Genomic DNA, 6,904 nt, shown 5'->3' with positions numbered 1-6,904 from the left:
TCTGCAGTGTTCTTTATGCATAGCAGACGAAAACATCTATAAATATACACATAAATGTACATATTTATATGTACATTCATATACAGTTCAGTGTTGGAGCATAACTGAAGTGACTCTGTTCCACCATGTCCACCTCAATCATGATACCAAGGATGGAAAACAGAAGACTTCGTGCTTGGGGAAATTTCTGATAATTCGGCAGAAGAAGGAATTGAGATGCAAATGAAGCCAAACACTTACAAATAAGCACATAAGTGGAGGAGTTTCTTCCCATTTCACAGATGATAAAAATGTCTGGCAGAGAACAAGCAGTAAGAAATAATGCTGAACAAGCTGATCCAGGAGTGATCTGACTTTGCAAGACAGAGGGGTTGTAACTCTCATGGAACTGTGATGTATCTTTTCTCAGAAAAGTTGCAGCTTTCCAAGATTTTCAGGTTCTGAGGAAGAAGGTTGTTAATGAGCCATTTATGAAAACCTGGCCACTCATAACTCTCTACATCTCTTTAAGAGTGTTTGGCCACTGCTTTGAGTACTGGTCTCCAGAAAAAGGCTCTCTTACTCCAGAACCTGCTGCTGGGTCACACTGAAAAACTGTGCACAGTACATGGTACAACATTTAAAAATATTGGGCCAGTGAGCAGAAATGAGGCTGTCTGGGCTGTGGAAAGGAGCCCCACTTCAGGTGGATTTTTCTGCTGATTTCAGCAAGATGAAAATAAGCACATTCTGATTACAGATTCCTAATAATTAACTTAATAGCAGTATTTTTGTAAATATTTTGCTAAGTGCAAATTATCAACTTACTCATTCTGTGTGGTTTTCCTTGCTTTTTTTTCCCTTTGATATTCAAATCTGTCTCTTTGACTAAACAGTTTTTTGCTGTTCTGAATCTCTTTTCTTCTGGCATAACTGGTAAATTCTTTATAGTGCAGCTGTAGTTATACTTACTGACCTAGCTATTTATAAATAAGCTATACTTACTTAATTACAATAATAATGACTGGCATAGTGGCCTCTAAAATCAACATGGTTGGCAATATTTTCTGAAGTGAACATGATGGCAACTTATATTACCTTGCACATTAAATGGTATAGCTTTCCAATTTTATTTGGTTAGTTGGTTTTTTTTGTTTGTTTGAATCTTTACATATGTTCCTTCAAGGCATTTGCTGTAGTGATTTGGCTCCTTTGTTTTATTTTCTGTCTGGAACCCACTTTTTATAAATATTTTTCTCTTCATTTCTCTGTTGATGATCTGTTCTCTTTCTTTTTGTGTATCCTTTGACCCATATGTATAAATATAAATATATATATACTTGACTGAGTTGACCTACCCTTGCTATTTAGATACTCTAAACAGATGTTCAGTTCCTTCCCCTATCTTTTCTCAGACATTAACTTCAACTTCTGTGTGAGATCCATACAGAGATATGAACCCAGTGAATGTTCGTTACCTGCATCCACAAATAAAAACACTTATCAAATTCACACTAATTCAATTTGCTTACAAACCCATTGCTTTTCCAAGGCACACACAGAGATCCGATGTGTCACAACTCCTCACACAGTAATTTTTGTTCATAATCTGAAGTCTGAGGACAGGACTTTTTTTTTTTCCCAGCCAGAATGGGAATAATAAACCAGAGAATACCTAGGAATAAAATGCAGGACAAAAATTCCTTGCATTAGCAGTGCCCAGCAAGCAACACTGCCATCTTTTCTTGGAGAGACTGTCCTACATACTGTTTGGTTCTGAAAAATGGCTTCTTGAATCAACTCCCAAGTTTACATTCATCTTCCTTTTTACTCTACTTTTTCTATTTTCAGAGACAGAACTACTTTCATTTATCAACTCTGCCAGTCCAGTTACATTTGGTTATAGTCACTACAGGCACTGCTTCCACCTTTTCTACCTCCTCTAACACATCCCAGCCATGAGTAGTGGCACCCTTTTTCCTTTGGCAGTCCTACCTGTGTTTGTTACACCACTCCATTCTCCCATGCTCCCAGGTAATTGCTGTGGCCATCAGGCTCTGCAGTTTCGGTCCTTGTCAGCTCACGTTGGGTAAGGCAGCCTTACAGGACAGTCTGTACTGGCCAGTTTCAGGTTAAGTGAAATCTCTGGTTGTAAACTGCCAGCTTTTGGTAGGAATTTTACTGTTACTATATGTCAAACTGGCTTTTGATTGGCAGTAATATCAAATTCAATAGAAGACAGACTTTCATGTAATTGATGTGGCATTAAGGGAAAAAATCCAATATTGAAATACTTGCAATAAAACAAAACTGGTTAATGGGGCCAGAGTGGCCTCTGGCCCATCCCTGGTAGTTTCTCAAAGCCTACTTTTGCCTTATCCTTTCCCTTTCAGATCCTTGGCTGTGTCATTCCTCTTTTGATGTAGCACAGTTGGGTTTTTTGCCCTTCTTGTTAGCACTGTGAAATCAATAGAAGAAGGAAACCACTTTTGCAAAGATTTGCTACAAAAGAATGGCTACTGTGGTCCCAAGAAAAGCTATTATTATTACACTGTAGACTTGTTTACTAAATAAACCTATGATTCATTGTACTCAATACCAGAAATTACTCATACTGTGATCAAAAAATATTATCCTTTTTAAACAAACCAATAAAGCCATCATATAGTTGTTTAGCAGAAATTTTAGAATAAATATTAATTCCATAAAACTTTCACAACTTTTGTTTCCTATCTTAAATACATCTGAGAGACTGATAATTTTCTCAAAGTTTGTTAATTATATGCAAACAAGTTTGTAGGCAAAACCATTCCTGATTTCTTTGGCCAGATGTGTCCTCCACCCTGTGCTAACCAATTCCTTAAGCACAGACCATCTTTATCAGAACAAAGCTTCATAAATCAGAGTAATAGGGAATATGCAGGTTCCACTTTAAAAAAAGAGAAAAAGTGGAAGTGAACATAGTTTCTGACAATGAAGCATTGAGGAAACTTTTTGTTAGCTCCAGGAAAACTGATGCTTTCAAGAAGCACAAGACCCTCAGTCAGTGTGTTCCCTCCATAGCAGTGTGCCCACGCTGCCCCACCAGCCAGCATTGGTCTCCGGTGGCCACCACCAAAAGATCTCTTGCCAGGTCCCATTGCCTCTCTGTGCATCCTGCTGATTTAATGGTGCCTAAAACAGGAGGGTTAGTGAGCCTGGCTTGGCTTCGGTATAACCTGGAGTGGTCAGAAGTGAAGGTTAGGAAAATTTAAGCTTTGTCATTTACTAAAAGATTACGAACAACTCAGAAAGAACAGACAACCGCCAACAAAGTACTATCAGTCTAGTCGGAAAAAAAAAAAAAAAGCTTGACCAGGTGTAACACCTGGAACAAAGATATATGCTTGCAGAAATTCTAGGGCATAATGTGTACTCACTGCTGATATGATTTCACAGGTTGGAACAGGGTGTGCCTTTGCACCTTGTACACTCCTTCTCACAAGAGCTGATCCTGTTTTCTCAGCCGTGCATACATATTTAGACTCTGAAATCCCACAGGTAATATAAAAAGACTTACTGTGTTCATTAGAGAATATGTACACAGAGAAACCCAAAGCAATTTTACTTTACCTCTTTCCTTTAACCAGTTTCTTCTCAGGTGAAATAATCCTTGCATTAGATACCTTAATTTGTATTCAATAAAAATGCATAGGCATAGTTTTTTTTTGTTATCTTCAATATTTTGCTTTGTAGCAAATCAGATATACAGTCAGCCTCATATTTGAGGATTTAAGAACCATCATTCAAGAAAGTCTGGAAACCAGAGCTCCCATTGGCTTTGCACAGCGATAGAATCTGTCTTCATTACTTATACAGTTATATTTTATATTATATCAGCACACCCACATATGGGTAGGCACCAGTGAACCACTTGTTAAAATTTTTACTCTCTTCTCTGAATTTTATGCTACTAAGACAATGGAAAAAGCAAAAATATTTTTCCTTTGCATTCTTCCATGCCCAAATTGAAAATTCATTAAAAAGTACAAGAAATTAAGTTGGATTGCTAAGACTGAGTGTTTCCGAGTTCCTGCTCATTTCAGGAAGATGGAGAATATCATTTGCTGGTGGATTTTTTCCTGTGAAGAGTTAGACATGTTGGTCAGAACAGCATCATTTTTCTGCAGGGAAATTCTGTTTACTAACATGTTTACTTACCATCAGATGCAAATGTGCAGTCAAAAAACTTAAATGCTCTAATTTTAATAGGGTAGAGGCTGTGACTATGAGTCACCGAAAAGTTCTAACCAATGGAAACAACTTGCCACCAATGCTTTTAAACCAGTTTAGCCTTTAATAGCTGGGAATTTTCCTTTCTTTCTCTATATCAAACTTTTTCATCCTTTATGTCCTTAAAATGACTCAAAATTTAATCTAAATTAATTAAATTAGTGACTGTACAGTAAATCACATAAACCAAATTAAACATGTTCTTACACTCTTGTCCTTACTTTGAAATAAAGATTGACTTGATTAAGACCAGTCCAATTCAAAGTGAACATTTTCTACACACTTTTCATGTGGATTATCCAGCCCATAATAAATTCCTCAATATATTTCCAAATTAATTTCTTGAGTGCCACTAGTGGACAAACCCTTAGGGGCAATCTTTCCGTAAGCTCTTTTGGGAATCTGACAAATTACCCACAGTAAATAATGTGTTCAGGGAGAAGCCTCTCTAATAAAGCTCTCTATCTGCCAGATTCAGAGAGCATCAGAACAGGAATCCAAAACATGTAGTCTATGGGAAGGAGATGCTGAACTGTTCTCTTGCAGCTGCTGTCCCAGACATTTGGCAGCAGTAGCTGCAAGTACTCTAGGATGAATACAAGAAGTACAGACCACTGTTTCTGAAAAAAGCCAAATTCTCTTGACTGTGGTTCATTTGATTTTCACCTTGTGTGCTGGCTTGTGACACAGTACCACAGAGGACTTTCTCTCCCTGCGGATGCTGGTGAAGGAGAGGGAAAGTGTGTCAGAAGTTTTTCTAACAATTCATTGATATTAAGGACTCTTTTTCTAGGACTCTTAGGCTGAACTAGTCTTTTCTGCCTGGATATATTGTCAGGTTTAATTTCTCCATCACCTCCGAGATAATTGGGGATTTTTGTTGTTGCTGGACTTTGTTTGTTTTTCATACTTGGTTTGAGGGGGCTGATTCTTTTTTTTTTTTTAAATCTATCATTTTTCAAATCCACCATAACCTAAAATAGAAGCAATCAAGGGTTTGTTACGTGGTAATTACACTATAATTATAGGTCTGGTTTTTAAGTTGTTGAGAGTTTTGGAGAAAACAAATTTTAACCTCAATTAAGAAGATCAGCAGGGGATACAATTTGCCTTTGAACTGGAGTTATTAAATTTGAAGCCTGATGCTGGTACACAGTTTTCCAAGCACAGGTAACATCTAACTGCTGAACATTAAATAGAAATGTCCTATTTCTTCACACTTAAAACTTCAGTTTTATTTACACTCCTACCTATTCTAAATATGAAAACAGTAATGAAAAAAAAACAAACACCCTGTTGAGGAAATTTACCCTGTGGGAAAAATTAAAAACAAAAAAAAATGTATCATGTCTTGAGAACCTCATCTATCTGAATACAGAAATGTCTTGAAATTGTGTAAATTGTCCAATTTCATTAAAAATAAGTCTAAATTGTAGTGTAAATATTACGAGGAAGGAAGAGGTTGCAATCAAAGGCTTCTCTCTGCTTTTCCATGAAGAATGGTTGAAAAGAGAGACCAACACAGCTTCAAGAAACAAAGTTCTTGTCTACCAAGATCTGTGAAAAGCCAAAGCATTTTTTTTAATCTACACCACCTGTCATTATTGTGGGTTAGTTGCTATCTGTCAGTGTTAGCTGATATGCAGATCAGTAAAAACATAGAGGTTTCTAAGCATGACCCATTCATAAAAACAAACAAACCAAGGAAGTCTTGGGGTAGAATACATTCCAAATTAATTGCCATGAGTACACATTATGCAATTGTATCACTTTTTTTTTCCCAGTTCACTGTGAAATGCAAGAGAACATGATCTTACTGCATGCCTGGAGAATACAACAGACTTTAAATATGGTTCTGTTAAGGATGGAGAGTAATGTTCTCTTCCTCAGAGCAGGAAATCAGCAAACATCAAAATACATGACTTTTCATTAGAGGAAAAAAAGGAATTAAAAGGGATTAAAGAGAAAATATGCACCTTGCTGTGTATTTCCTAAAAGATATTGCTGCTGTTACACTTATGGAATGGATGGATCTTTAGCTTTAGGCAAGTTGTGCAATTTAGGGATCACTATTCAAAACAATCATAGCATGGTTTGGGTTGGAAGGGAACTTAAAGATCATCTAGTTCCAAAGAATGAAAGGCCATATGTCATCAATCAGGATTCTAGAAATAGGTTAACATTCATTCACTAATTCATTTCCTTGAAAAGTAAAAGGATCACAAATGAAGAAAATCCAGACATTAAATTGCTGTCTTAAAAAAGGGAAGAGGAGTTATAAAAAAATGTCTAGGGTATGCCAAAGCATGAAAAATTTGCTAAGATCCATGAAATTATGTGAAAACAATGATAATGACAGATGCCAAAATAGAATATGTAGAATGAACAGTAAAAAAAAATATTAAAAATGCATTCAATATTACAATCTTTATTCAAGGTCAAATATCTCCTGTTTTACACAAACAAGTTGAGACATTTACAGGTTTCTTTCAAATGGATGAAGCTAAAAATTGTCTTTTTTTTTTTTTTTTTTTTTTACTTTTAGACTGTGTGTGGTAATTTTTACGGGACAATAACTCCCTTATGCCCACTGCAAAACAGACTTGAACTTCTACATAAAGACAGATGACACATGGAGAGTATTGCACTTAAC

The sequence above is a fragment of the Empidonax traillii genome, unplaced genomic scaffold (genome assembly GCF_003031625.1).
Source record: "Empidonax traillii isolate 1590-97213 ecotype Southwest subspecies unplaced genomic scaffold, ASM303162v1 scaffold5:size3517227, whole genome shotgun sequence".
In the NCBI taxonomy this organism is placed as follows: domain Eukaryota; kingdom Metazoa; phylum Chordata; class Aves; order Passeriformes; family Tyrannidae; genus Empidonax; species Empidonax traillii.
This window is presented reverse-complemented; position numbering follows the sequence as displayed.